Consider the following 16,040-nt stretch of genomic DNA (forward strand, 5'->3'; position numbering starts at 1 on the left):
TGCCGTTAAACTATTGATTTCATTAAAACAAGTATACGAGTACCTATAATAATTAACAACGACTGGACAAAATTTAATAGTACATATTTAGATCTTAATTAAAAATAATTTTCCATAGTACAACTCATATCAGTTTTCTACCGATAAACATGTTAACTTATTTTTTCTTGATATTTTACTGCACAAAACGGTTGAATTTTTTTCAACTTAACCAACTAAGGATGGTATTATAAAGTAGATAATATAAAAATAAAAATATTTAAGTAAAATTTTTATATTTTTTCTTTAATATTTTATAAAAATAATCTTAATTAAGCACCTCAAAAACACCTGTCAAAGTTAGAAAGAAAACTGTTTAAAGAAGGAAGAGTATTTTATATTTATAATTATTATATTTCAGTTTTCTCTCTATGTATATGAATATTATACTATTATATGAGTAATAATGAGTCTTACGATTATGAAATTATTTTCTTATATATAACTATAGGCTAAAGTTTAAGCAGAGCTTGATTTATAAATTTTGAGGCCAAGAACTTAAAAAAATAGAATCCTCATAAAAACTATTAGTTATCTTATTCAAAAATGTATATTTTATTTTATATAATTACATATTACACTTCATTACATTGATTTTTTTCTAAGGTCTTTCAAAAACAAATCAATGCGTCATCATATGATAATTGTTCTGTTATTTTATGTTTTACTGTTAACAGAGTCAGATTGTCAAACCTATCTTGAGATAAGCATGTTTTCAATCGAGTTTTTATACGTTTTAATAATTGTTCGCTGTTACAATTTGTACAAGGCATTATCAAATAGATTTGTAACATAGTTTCAATACCTACTGGCAATTGTATGTTTTATATTCATCGATTTTAGATATTTAAGTTGGTATTGAGGATTATCTATCAGGTCATTTAAGGTATTATCATCGCTAAAAAATGACATTTTTAATTCTTGGAATTGTTGGTACCATTTTGGGTTTTGACCATTAAAACACTGTCTTAAGTTTTTAATTTTATCCATATTTTTATCAGGAGATTCATCACAAAAATTTTTTGAAATTCATTTGAAATCTTTAATGGCTATAAAGCAACATTTTTCTTCGACTTACTGTAGTCTATTTCATCATTTCCACAACCTAATGATATTAATATTAACATAATTTTATAATTTTATTAATTACAGCCGAAAAAATATTGTTAGTTTACTTAATTATAATATTTTCAACAAATTTATTACCAACTCTAATTATTATTTTAATGTAAATTATGTCACAAATTATAAAAATAATATAAGATTATTGAATTAATATAATAAAAAATATAAGTAGTTAATTACATTGAAATATATTATTAATTTTTGTTAAATTCAAATTTGTTTTACAAGGCACAATAAATAAATATACATACAAACAATATAGTATAATATACATAAGCGTGTGCAGACATAACTGGCAGGGTAGTCAAACATAACACATTATCATTTAATATTAACAAAAAATTTGCATTCGTAACTTCATTTAACTTAATAACTATATTTCTCCAGTATTCTTACATTTTTTTAACGTTAACTAATGTTTCGAAGTGGTTGAAAATAATATGTTTATTTATTATTGTGATCATATTGAATATTTTGGTGAGGGTGGGAAGTTTCACAGAATAGTCAAGTACCTACCCTGACTACCCCGTGTGCACGCTTATGATAATATAAAAATTAAGAAAATATTTATAATCTAACTTACATTGAAATCACAAGTAAATAAAACATATTTCTAGTTTTAGACAATTTTGAGCATCTGAAACATGTATAGCAAAAACATTTAACACAAGAACAAACATTATAAATTATTTATTAAAACCAATGATGTTAGTGAACAAAGACATGCAACATACTTTCATATTCGTTATAATTTATTTACAATTTTGTATTAAGAAATAAAGACCAAAATTATTCATAATTATCTTGTACCTACACACACCAAATTGTTTTTTAATTAGTATCCAAATATTTACCTTTTATGAATGAACTTGAATCAACTTTACACCTATCAACACTAATAATATTATTTTCTATATGAACCACTTGGTCAATCCAAACTCACTTTGGGTACTAGTCAGGGGCGCAATTTCAATGAAAAAACTGGATGTGCTGAAGCTCTTCTATCTTTTTTATGTTCCTTAATGGTTTTACACTCATAACCCGTACAATTCAATAGTTATTAAAATGTTTGACAAATATTTGAATTTTTCGTTTTGATTTTATATTTTTATTCCGCATATAACGAATTACCTGTCTGTAAACACAAATGTTTCATCAAATGATCACTTTTAGATTCTGACTGAATCGAAAGGATATTATGGTTTTATAATGATGTTTGTATTTTATTTTTTTAAACATTTTCGCATAGAAATACTGGTCCAAAAGTTATTTCTGAGAACTTTTTAGATTTTAAATTGATATACGGTGGTACTTTAGATAGGTAATTTTTTTTAAATCATAATAGTTTTTCTAGGCGTAAGGAAAAAACTGTCATGAAACGGTAAAAATACGCTGTAAATAAGACTTTAACTTTTCAGATTTTAGTTATTTAGTCATATTTCCAAAAGTATTGTGGCTAGAAACTTTTACCCTGTAGCAAATATATTGTTTTTCATATTTGATAAAATTTTCAAATACCGATTTTAATTTAAATATAGAACTTTAAAAGCACCTATTTTTTTTGAAAGTCATTATGTAATAAAATTTTTATTTTTGTGAAAATGTAATATCACCTTACTCATATACGAATACTTATTTACCGATACTAAAAAAATTTTAAAAATCATTAGTCTAAAATTTATTTCATAAGCATTTAAGTAAATTTTTATACCTACAATTTTTACGGATTGTACTGTTTTTACATAAATTTTCAACATTAAATGTTTATTAAAAAAAAATTGGTCCACCCAATTAAAACTAACTAAAAAAACTAATAACTAACTTGAATACAGATAAACATTTGGTTAAAAAAAATGTTTCTTCTTCATCAAGCAATAAAATGTTAAACAGGTTGATAAAAAAAAAGAACATACCGATAATTAGACTAAAAGTAGTAAAATATACTTATCAATAGTTGATTTTTATACTAAACCTTTGCTCAGAACCATTTTGATAAGGAAATGACTTATCATTTCTTTACAACTCAGTATATTTACTACCTACTAGGCTTGATACTCGTTCCGGTGTCCCGGCTGATCATTAATTTATCCCGGTCTTAGAAGCTGAGTGAAAATAACATTTAATATTATATTATTTAATAACAAAACAAAGAATAATATTGTACATTATATTATTATATTATGGTAATTTAGTCGGTATGGTTACGTACAATAATAATGTATTTTTGTATTAGCCAATAAATATTTAAATTACAAAATTATATACTTGTTTTGTTTTCATATTAAAATAAGAAAAGAGACATTCAATATGATGGTTTAAGTTTAGGGATTTCAAAATTTACTTATTACTATTATCCATTTTGAGAACCGAAAAGACGAAGGACGAACTTCCACTACTATTATTTAAATAATAAATTTATATATATATACAATAAAAACTCTATATTTCTATCCATAATGAGTAATGAGTAGAGCTATATGACATACAATATATTAATATATATAGGGTTCGAAGTTGATGACCTTAAAAACATTAAAAATTTACATATAAAAAGATGCTAATATGATAAAAAAAATAATAAAAAATGATCTAAAAAAATGATAAATATTTGTTTTAAATTAATAAAAAACACATTTTTTTTTAAATATTTTACTCTATTTTACTATAAAAATTCTATATAAATGTATCAAAACTTACAAATTACTCAAAAATAAAATCATTGCATTAAATTAGAGCGTATTTCATGTTATCAGAAGTAAATGAACGACAATTATCTGTTTATAAATATTTTAATTTGGAAAAACTTCTCTCCACATACACTGAAGTGATTGGCAGACACAGACGAACATTAATCGACTTTTTAATTTTTTTCATTTCGAAAATATTACGAAAAAAATAATAAAATTTAGATATAATAGGTATTATTCACTGTAACATGACAACGAGGTGACGACTGTAATCAACGAGTTAAAATCGGATACTAATCGAATATTAAGAAGAAATAATAACGTACGTGAAGTTGGCCCACCCTTTTTCACGGATTAACTTGAAACCTATACCAATATTTTATGAGTTATTTGCGAGTTCATTTTCAAAATTTGCGAGTTCACCCCTTTCCCGCAAATTCCATTTTCCTACCGTGAAGTTAGCCCACCCAAGTCGCCCTAGAATTTCATAATTGATACCAAACGATGCGTTTTTATTTGCGAGAATTTGAGAGTCTATTTTCAAAATTTGTGAGTTCACCCCTTATCCGCAAATTCCATTTTTCTACCGTGACGTCAGTACACTTAACACGCCCTAGAATTTCAATGGCCCGTTTTCAAAGGAAACAAAGTAATAACCGGTTGTAGATAAGATCTTTTATCACCACAGCTAGGGTTGCAAAAAAATTAGTTTTTTTAAAAAAACACATAAAATACGTTTTATTTGTTTAAAACAATGATTTTTATGTTTTAAACAGTTTTAATTGTTATTTTATTAGTAAGTTTTAAACATTGTTTAAAAATTTTTTTTTTATTTAAAACTAAGTTTATAAAAATATTTTCCCTAAATGAGATTATTACTCTCAGATTTTTAACCAGAGTACAGTACAGGTGAAAGGTGAATTTATATAGATGCTATGATTTTTGAATAGTTCTAAAAAATTACCAAAAACCATTGTTTCTACCTGTTATTTTACTTTTTTAATAACATTTATAAAATAAAATAATAATATCCTTTATTTATATAGAGAATAAATTATCATACTATTTTAAATATGTTTGAAGGGTCATTTTCACATTTCCCATTGTTATTATATTATAAATTTACCTACCTAAAAATTATGATTTACGACTTACGAGTATGTAACTTATGATTTATTAGTTGTAGGCACGTCTTTCAATTATAATTATGGTCTATAGCAACACAATAGAACATTCCAGAAGACTCATGGGTTTTTCAATTAAAGACACTTTATAATACAATGATTTGATATAATTTTAAATTTGTTATCCAAATAAAGAGTTATACTTAAAATATAATATTCTCCATTAATAAATTGGTGTAATTATATATTTTGTTGATCAATTAAATTGAAAATCCTTAAACCACAAAATATAATGATAATTATATTTTTCAGAAAGAACTGACAAGCAAAATGAACCATTGGCATACAAGTTATTAGTTATTACATACATACATTAGTTATTCTAACACACTTCTGCAATTTATTAAGGTTATATAATATGAATATCTGAAACCAATTATTTTTTCAGAAATCATTGACTCCAGGGTGTCAGAACTTCCCTCGAAAATCCTTGTGAATTATAAATTATCATTTGACAAACATTTTAAAGTATCACAACAATATAGGTGGGCTATGTATAAAAAAGGAAAATAAGATTCATACATAAGAAATAGATAATTTTAATTTGATCACAATTTTAGAACTAAAATTATATTCTTCCCAGTGGCGGATCGTGGGGTTTTAATGAAGTAGAGCACATCCGAAAAAATTATAACAAGTATTATATATATAACGTTAAGACGTTAAACGTTTTTTGTTTTTTGTTTTTTTTTTTTACGTAGGTGGTCGATAGTAAATAGAAACACGATTATTGTTTTGAATTTAAGATAATGACTAACATTATTAGTCAATAATCAGAATATAATAAACAAATGAAAGTAAAAATAAATCATAATGTGTTTCCGACGTGGCGACGTCGAAAATAATTCGCTAAAAACATTTTAATTGGTTATGTGCACAGAAATGAATGTGCACATCAATTCCATTATAACGCGTGTTGTGTGTTTTAACTTGTTTTAATTTTTACATTGTACAAATGTGCACAGCAATAGTGTACACTACTACACCGCTATAACACACACACACCAGTGCACTGGTTAGGGACGGTTAGGCACGGAAAAAAATATAAACTAAATATTTTTAGTTGGCAAAGATATAGTTGAAGTAACTACATTTTAGTTAGATTAACTGAAACGTACCTAAATGGTATAGTTAACAGAACCAGAATAATAAAGTTGAACAATAAAATTGTTCTACTGATAAATTTAGTTGAAGCAACTATTATTAAATGGTTGTTTTAAATGTCAACTAAATTGTTTACTTGTTTCTACTAAATTTTTAGGTATAAATTGGTATGTAGATAATTTTGCTATTTTTAAATCACGAATATCAGTATTTTTAATTTATGTGGGTTTTCCTATCTTTTTGTTTACTTGTTTATCAACCGACGCCGTATATTTCGTTCCCCGGTTCCCTGCACCCGCAGTCAAACACTCCGCAGTCCGCATTCGTAACAGCCAAATTTAATAAAATATATTATTTTTGTCAGTTTGTCTTGCACTCTTACGTGCTTGTGAAGTTATTTTAATAGACAATGGACGTCTTTATGAAAAAATATTTTGGCCGAATGGGGATTTGAAGATTTTATTGGAAAATTTAACGGTAAGTTAGTACTTTTTATATTTATTTCGTTAATAGTAATGAAATAACGTAGTTAGGGTGCTCATAGTATAATATGGAATATAACTTAAACTAAGTTTTTATTGTATATTAGTTTCTTTTTTTATAGTAACATTATTTAATTTTATTTGTATATTATTATATTATATGGTTTGAGCCCTTAAATTATATAAATTAATTATCATTTAAAGGTAAAATTGTCTTTTTAATCGACTTTTAGCCTTATAACTAGCTGGTTTTCTGAGTAATTATAGTAGTGGCATGTGGCAGTGGCGTAAAAATACTTTTAAGTAGATAGTGCAAACATACATTTTAACCTCTCATTTCACCTCTACCTACATCCATAAAAATATTATTTGCATTTAGGTTCATTGTTTCTACTTGGCCATCAACGATTAAAGTATTATCATGTTCTTATTGAGTAGGTATCTACTACCTAGTGGCTACTAAGTGTCAATTTTTCAAAATTATAAAGACTCAGTACCCACCATCCAATTTTACCTGAAGTACTTAGTCGGCAAAACTGGCATGTGGGATATTAAAAGAAGAGAGAGGTAGATCGTGTTGAGCTTTGTGATTATCACTATATGAGTATTGTAGCATTTTATAAAATCTGTGATTGTAGCCTGTAGGTAAATATTTAATATATTCATACAATCTATTATTATCTTGTTATGTATTATTGATTAATTATTTTATAACCTTCTTACAAACGTTAACAATATACTTAGCATTTGTACTCTATGATTTGTGGTCTAAGACCTTAACTTACACTATAACCTTTGAAAAACAAAAATTAAATTAAACGTGTTTCTTAAAAGTCCTTTTGATATCATATTAGAGACCTACTATACAAGACTGGAACAATTATTTGTTAATGCATTATAATTTATATTTCTTAGTTTTAAATACCTATCTATATATTTTAGACGAAGAAATTGGGCATGAGCAATTTATGACATTAACAGAGTCTATGATTCAAGAGCTTATACCTAAAGTTGGTAGACGATCTACTTTCCTTAATAAATTTATTAATTTAAAAAAAAAAATCAAGTGAGTAAAACAATACCTAAGTACATAGAATTGAATATCTATTTGTAAGTACTTACACAAAGTATGTTTAAATTGTATTATAAAGGATAGGTATGTCTATAGGTATTATTGGGTAGGCAGTAAAAATTAATTATTCTTACATTAGGTATATATTTAATATTATAAAATGTTGTTTAATATTTTTCTGTTGCATTTATTTAAATATTTTTCATCCCTACAGAAAGTTAACAATGATGTACACTGTCAAAATATCTTATTATTGATAATCCTGGAACGTCATGTATTTATACTTTTTAATAATTGGCCAAAAATTATGTGCTTAGGTACCTCTAAACAATTTAATTCGATTTTCATAATATTAGTTTCAGAAGACACTATTTCAGATGATGTAGGGTGTATTAATATTCAGAATTTACCATTTGAAATGGATGATGACACTTCAGTTGTAATACCATCTTTAATTATGTATGAATCCAATACAATAATTAATGGTATGATCCAACTAGTGCTAAATATACATTTTTATAAGTTTAAAGTTCAATGAACATTGACTACTAAATTAAAATTACCATTAATATTTACAAAATAATTTTAGAAAGTATTCCTGCCTCAAGTTGATCGTTAAAAATGATAACTGTTATTGATCCCGAAAAGGTATAAATATTTTTACCTTGTATTCTAATAAAAATCAAAGAACTAAGTTAAAAAAAAATTTCTAAGGAAACATTGTAAAGGACATTTTGAAAAAATACCAAGATGGTTTATTGATTTTAAAATTGTATACCACAAAAGGCATTTTAAATAATGCTTCCAGGAATTCTCTTGCATCAATATTAATCAAATATAAATTACAAATAGAACTAAATCACCAAATTACTAAATCTAAGTTTTTACTGTCAGCAGAAGGTAAACAATTAAAATAGTATCTCTTTGAAAATAATTTTAATTCTAAAATCATACATTCCATGTTAAGGAATAGAAATGGTTTTCCTTATTGAATCCAAGGACACATATTACACACCATATTGTAGAACTTCTAGTAGGTACTATTACCAATTGTTTTTATAATAGTTCTTTAAATCGATTTACCTAAAACTGTTAACAGTTCGGAAAAAAAATTAATTATTGTTAATAGATTATGAAGATAGAATTCAATGGTTAAAAAATAATGTTGAGCCTGAACACATTTTATTCAAATATTGGCAAGAAACTTCTAATTTTAGAATTAAGAAAGCATTTTTAGAAACGCATAAGTATCCTGCTTTAAAAAAACCTACAGGCTATATATTGGTAATTAAGTTGTAATATTACACCTTTGAAGATTTGCATAATAGTTTGGAAATTTAAAGAAAATATTTCATTGCTCTAACATCATATTTTTTATTTGTATAATACATTATTTCTGCATTTTATTTAACCTAATAGTGTCATTAACTATTTTTTGGTGTAGTCTTTAATTAATATATTTTATTTATTATACAGATTTAAATTGATTTTGAAAAATTTTACCCAGATAAGAAAATATTGTTATTTACTAAGTTTGATGGGTTTATAATTAAATTATCACAATTTATTGAAAAACACAATATCAAATTTGGTGTACAAGAGACTTTAGCACTACAAGAACTTAGAACTCTTTCAAAGTCTGGTAAACTATTTAACATTATGTCATAGGTTTATTGTATATTATAACTAATAAGAATAATTAGTTATAATTGTTTTTAATATCTACCTAGGTAATGATACCATTGCAGCCTTGAGATTGATACCATTTTTATTTCAACCAGTTACATTTAAATTGCATAAAAAGAAAAAATTGTGGTACACCTTCAACTTGGCGTCCATCTAAAGTAGAACAAGCTTCAGCTTTTATAAAGTTTATTGCTGTAAGTCTTATTTCTATATTGTCATAATAAAAATATTATTATTGAATTTTTGATAGTAATTTAATACACATGTGACATTTTGATTAAACTAATAGTAACTAAAATTATTATTTTTTTACTCATTATAGGATGCAAATGAACTTAAGACTAGCCACACTCATAAAGTAGACAAATCTGTTCAATTTGGAACTACCTTACAACCGTATGTAATTATTGTTGGACATATTGTAGATACATTCCAAGAAGACAATTCCAATCATACACCTATTGAATCGTACACAGTCATAACCAATACATATTATAAATTGGAGACTCCCTTAAAGGCTTTAGACATTTGCTTTAAATCGTATTATTCATTAAATTTACAATATCCCATCGAAAAGTACAGCATGTTTAGATTTTTATACAACAGTATTTTTTTGAAATTCATGACAAAAATGACAAAAATTTCCCTTCAGTCAAAAGTTTAATTAATGACTTAAATCATTTTTAAATAATTAATTCATTTTATAATAAGTTTAATGTTTAATAAATTAATTTAAAGAAAAATTACTTATAAAAATGTTTTCTTAATATTTTAGTTATTAATTTTTATTATTTATTTATTATTTATTTATCAAAAGATACTACAACAGTAAGGACCTAACTGTATTTTTTGTATTTTTTATAAAGTCTTTATTATAAGTTAACACCTACTATAAATTACCATATGGTGTTTTGTTTTCTATGTAAAAAGTCTTTTAAATGAAATAACCATCTTTTTGATAATTTAAACATTTTTCACAATATAGAGTCAATATTTAATGTGTCATTAAATATTTATTTAATTTATTTATTTATTTTTATTTTATTTTTATTTATTTTATTTTATTTAATTTATTCTTTTAATGTGTCATTAAGTAATCAGTTACTATGTCATTCACTTGAAAATGTTGCTAGTATAAATCCTACGGTGTGTTGTAAGTCCCCCAATGGTTTGTGTCATATACCCATAAAATATTAGGTTTTATATTACATAATATACTTTTTTGTTTTCTTTTGTGAATATTAAACATATTCTTACTATGTATTTATTTATGTTGTTCTTTACATTTTATATATAAATATAATATTTTTGTATTTTATATTTACCTATTCATTTTAATAAACATAATGTCTATCATATCATGTCTTCTTTCATTATTTATAATTTTCATGGAGGGGCGGGTTAAACCTTATGATCCCTCCCCTGTGAGTATGCCAATCCTACTTTACAATTTTAAGTGTAATAGAGTTAATACTAAAAGGCACATTTTTTTCTTTTTTTTTTTTGGGGTAGGGGAATAAATAAATGCAATGGGCTATCAATTAAAATGGATAGTTAATCCAACTTAACTATGCAGTTGTGAAAAAAAGTTTTTTAACTAAATAATTATGGTTGATTTAATTAGACAGTATAGTTGAACCAACTAAACTGTTTACCTATATACGTTTAGTAACCACAACTTATTGTCCAGTTATGCCATATATAACTGTCATTTTTAGTTCAAGTAATTGTAAATTTAGTAATACCAACCAATATTTTTTTTCCGTGTAGCGTAATTGAGAATGTTTCATAGGGGGGGGGGGGATCAAAATAAATTTGTATGGCAAACTTGTGGGGGCAATGCATGTGAAATTTAGTATCACAATTTAGTCTGATATTTTTTAATACAATGATAATATCTTCAGCAAGGCTTACTGCTTCTCTTAAATCAATTTTTTCTTTTTATAGCAACTTACACAATGGTAATTCAAAAGAAAAAACCAATTAGAAAAATATTTTATTATAAAATAAAATTAATTATATTTATTAATTATTATTTACTTGTATAACTTATAAGGATACAAAAAATCAAAATCTAAATATTATATTATTTTCATACTATTCTGAATTTATATTTTGAAAAATAATCTTAATAACACTACAGGTATTTAGTTGTATTATTATGGTTTGTTTTCAATTTTTTTGAATTTGGGTAGGTAGTGCATGTGCACACGAACTGCCACTGATTCTTTCATAAAAATGAATTAGCAGATGAAATAATTTTTTAAGATTCCATAATAATAATTTAATTCCATAATCTGAAAATTATAATATTGGAAATAATTTGAATAAAATTAAAAATGTTAAACAATTTTTTGAAGTTCTAGGGCGACTTGGAGAGGCTACGTGAAAGTTGATCCACCCTTTTGTTTTTTAATTATAATTCGCAAACGGCTTACTCGCAAATTTTGAAAATGAACTCGCAAATTCTCGTAAATAACTCTCAAAATATTGGTATAGGTTTCAAGTTAAACCGTGAAAAAGGGTGGGCCAACTTCACGTACGTGAAATAATAAAATGGAGGTACAATAATTAAGGCTCGGAAGTTATAGGAGTTGCATATTGTTCTGTATGCAAACGATTTATAGCACACCAAACTAGAAATCTGAGCTATACAATATTGAGTTTAAAAATTGAAAATTGAAAATGCATATTTTGTATAATGCGTTGATTTTAGAGAAAAAGTACATATTTCGACGATTTTCATTGATTTTCCTATATTTGTATGCATATTTAATGTTTCCTAAAAAAATTAATTTTTTTTCATTCTTAACCGATTTATTTTAAATAATGTTACATAACACAACGCTAATAACGCGGAAAACGTGCATCAAATAAAACTCAATATTATTTTTCCTGGTAATTTATTGTTATTTTTTAATGTCTACTATGAATTTAACAAAAATATTGATGGTTCAATGCAATAATTTAACAGGTATAACAGGTATAATATATTATATAACATATATTTATCTCGTATTTCACAAATAATGAAAATATATTTGTTCGATTATTTTTTCAATAAAATCTCAAATGCCAATGGATTATGCGCCATATTTTAGTTTTCAGTAATACAGTTTTTTTTAATTGTAGGTTTTTAAAATTTATTAATTAACTTTTAATAAACAATTAAATATTTTTTTTTGCATATTTCACATTTTTTCATGCATATTTTATCATTTTTTCGTTCATATTTGCATGCATTTTTGCCTTTTTTAGCTCCTATAACTTCCGAACTCTAATAATAATATTCATTACAATACGACAACTACGAATGTAATTGGCGAGATAAAATGGGACAAATCTTAAGTTATCGGCATAATGGTCGACAAGAAACAATAACTAGTGAACTAGTGTGAAATCAGTAAAAATGAATAATAATGTCAAAAAATGACTTAAAAAGTAATAAACACCAAAAAATGCAAGATAAAAATTATTTGTACGGATTCACATACTAATGAAACACATTTGTGGCCAGTAGAGCATTGTCTAAAAAGTTAAAAAAAAAAAAAATGCAAAATACATTAACTTTCGATCCCTAGTAATGAGTATTTAAATATAAATTAACATGAACACATGTGGGGGTGCTAATTTGAAAAATGGAGGTGCTAAGTATACCCAAGACCCCCTAAATTGCGACTATGATACTAGTACAATAATTTATAGTACTAATTATTAGTATCAAAGTTTTTAACAATTAAATCTACAAAATGTAAAAATGTTTAATAACAATAATTAAAATTACGTATAATTATTATTTACAAGATAAAATACTTACCAGAGGCACAATATGTTTCACAATTAATATTTAAATTATTTTCTATTATTTCATTTATTAAGGTTTCTGATGTTAATAATTTTTTCGTTACATACCTAATTGTCAAGAGAACCTTTTCAATTTTCAATTTTTTTTTCTTTTTTTAGCTTTAATTCGCAGTTTTTTGACACCCCCCCCCCATACTTTTTCTTTTTAATCCAAATGTATCTTGTACTTGATAAAAGCGTGAAATAGCACTCACAAAGTTATTGCAGAAATATTCTTGTTTACGATGAAAATAACGTTAATAACTGACAAATAAATCATGCACTATACACGTACGAACATTAATCGCATTTTATTTGAATGTTATCATATAGTTCAATAAATAGAATAGACACTCAAACACTGATCGATTTGTTAACAATTTTAGTATTTATTGCCTCGGATTTTACCTAGAAACAGTAAAGGATGACGATGATTGTTGTCTAAAACTATAAATTATCTTTAATAGTTTTATTGTTTTTAACTTGATTAATAATTGTTGTTGGTAATATTAATAATTGTAGTTTATATGTCATACATTATTAAACGCTAATAATTTACGAAGTCAAAATTATAGTTAATATTTAATATTATACAATATTATGTCAACTTATATCATTCTTTTTAAATTTTATGATCTTATAAAAAAAAAATTTATTGTTGCATTGAAATAATAACAGTTTTAATATTCAAAAATATTACAAAACACCAAAAAATATGAGAGCCGCTCAAAATTGATGCTGGGTGACTAGTCACCCAGGTACACCCCTAAATCGGGCATTGGGTTTAATATGAATATAATTTTCTGACCCTGACCAAATCTCGGATGTAAGTTGTATGATACATGATTAATTTATTATAAACTACAAAGCTTGATTGGATTGTGCAAGTATTCCAAAAAACAATAAATAAACGTAATCATAACTTAAGAAAATGAAATAAAGTTCTTTAGAAGTAATGAAACAGATTATTTAAAATAAAAAATTATTTTAACTATTATATTGATTGAATTAAATGTTTTGTAATACAGTAGTCGCCGTTTATTGGACCCACTTTGGGACTTGGTCATTTGAGTCTATTAATCGAATGAGTCGATAAGACGAATGACCCCCTCCACAAAAAAATAAAAATACTTATTTACTTAAAAAATATTTATTGAGATTTCAGCATTGTTTTATGCTGTAATAAAATAAAGTATAAGTATTAAATAGAAAATATTTTGTTTGATTAAAAATAATGTAATAAAATACGGTAATAAAGTAACGAATTACATACATAGTAACATTTTCAATAAGAATCCATCCAAAGTTGATTAGATTTAACTAACCTAACCTTCCTCGGTCAACTTCATAATCACTTATATGCATTTATAGCATGATTCCTTGTACGTATTGGACGTATGTACAATATTATATTTATTTATCTAATTTAAAATGACCCATTAACCGGTGTGTGAGTCTAATAAGCGAATGAGTCAATTAACCGTGAGTCCAATAAGTGGCGATCACCGTACAAAAATAAAATATAATTGCATGCCCGGTTTAAACTGAACAATGGTTTTTTTGAATTTCCCATCGAAAATTGACATATTAATTTTTGTATGATTAAAAAGCTATCAACAAATATCTATGATAACTTTAGTTTGCATAAATGTTAAACTACAATTGCTATGACTTCCAACTATTAAAACGAGGAATTATGAATTTTATATCTATTTCATTTTGTGTGTTACAGAGTATTATTACGTTGAAATGGATCAGCGCATGGGCGTAGCTAAGATTTGAATCAGGGGAGGGCAAAAACATAAAGTGATTAGTGTTAAACTCGTAATTCAAATAATCTACAGATAGAAAATTGGATAACACATAAAACGTCAAAGTGATTACACGTGTAGATAACACTCGGTCCCACTAAACTATTTTTAGACTTGTCTTATTTAATTTTTGATTTTAATGTAAAACTTACACGTTTGGTATAAACAAATATAATTCAGTTTGAGGCGCAAGGGTGGGCAAGTGCCCCCCTCTGCCCCACCCTCGCTACATCCCATGGATCAGCGTATATAGCAGTAAATATAATATACAAATGAATGAGATTCAAACCCTACGAAACATCTTGAAGATTTCTATTACAATTAATAAAAAAAATATTTTTAGTTATACTAGTAAGAAATATCAATAAAGATGTTACATTTTTAAAACAAACATTACAGTGTATTGTAGAAATATTATTTCAAACAAAACTATAATCGCCATATTATGTACCAATTTTTTAAAGTATGACAAATAATATTTACTAATTCTCGGTTAAACAAATTATAACTTTTTAGTAATATAAATTAAAATTGCAGCTTTGGCATTTAATAAACAATAATAAAATAAAATCAATTTTCTTAAATCTATCTAAATAAATACATGTATACATGTTATCTAAATAAAGGTCTTACCTTTACATGTATGCTTGAGCATAATGGTAACTAAAAAGGGAAATTTGAATTACAATTAAGTCAGTCACATGAAGTCATATAAAAAATAAATGTCGTTGAAAATTAAAAAAAAAAAATTGAATATGGCTTAAATAAAATTGAATTTATCAGTACTCTGTGGTTATTGATTAAAAAAAAAAGAAAAAAGATCATATAATTTATAATAAAAAAAATTGTATTTTTTATTTAGTTAAAATACCCACAGTTAATTTGGGGTTACAAATATCATCAGTACAAAATTATAATAATAGTCATACAATAAACAATATAGTAACACAGGGAACTGCGTGTTATAGTAATATTCGTACAAAAAACTGTTTATCAATAGCATTTAA

The 16,040-nt window shown here is 25.2% G+C and overlaps 1 long non-coding RNA gene across 1 annotated transcript; it reads left to right on the top strand.

The window, feature by feature from the left end:
- Nucleotides 1-9,197: 9,197 nt before the first annotated feature.
- LOC112692246 lies at nucleotides 9,198-10,025 on the top strand. Its single transcript, XR_003149400.1, has 3 exons — nucleotides 9,198-9,335; nucleotides 9,424-9,573; nucleotides 9,702-10,025. It is a non-coding gene; the product is annotated as an uncharacterized LOC112692246 (long non-coding RNA).
- The last annotated feature ends 6,015 nt before the right edge of the window (nucleotides 10,026-16,040 follow it).

This window comes from Sipha flava, unplaced genomic scaffold (genome assembly GCF_003268045.1).
Source record: "Sipha flava isolate LNK unplaced genomic scaffold, YSA_version1 71_pilon_pilon, whole genome shotgun sequence".
In the NCBI taxonomy this organism is placed as follows: domain Eukaryota; kingdom Metazoa; phylum Arthropoda; class Insecta; order Hemiptera; family Aphididae; genus Sipha; species Sipha flava.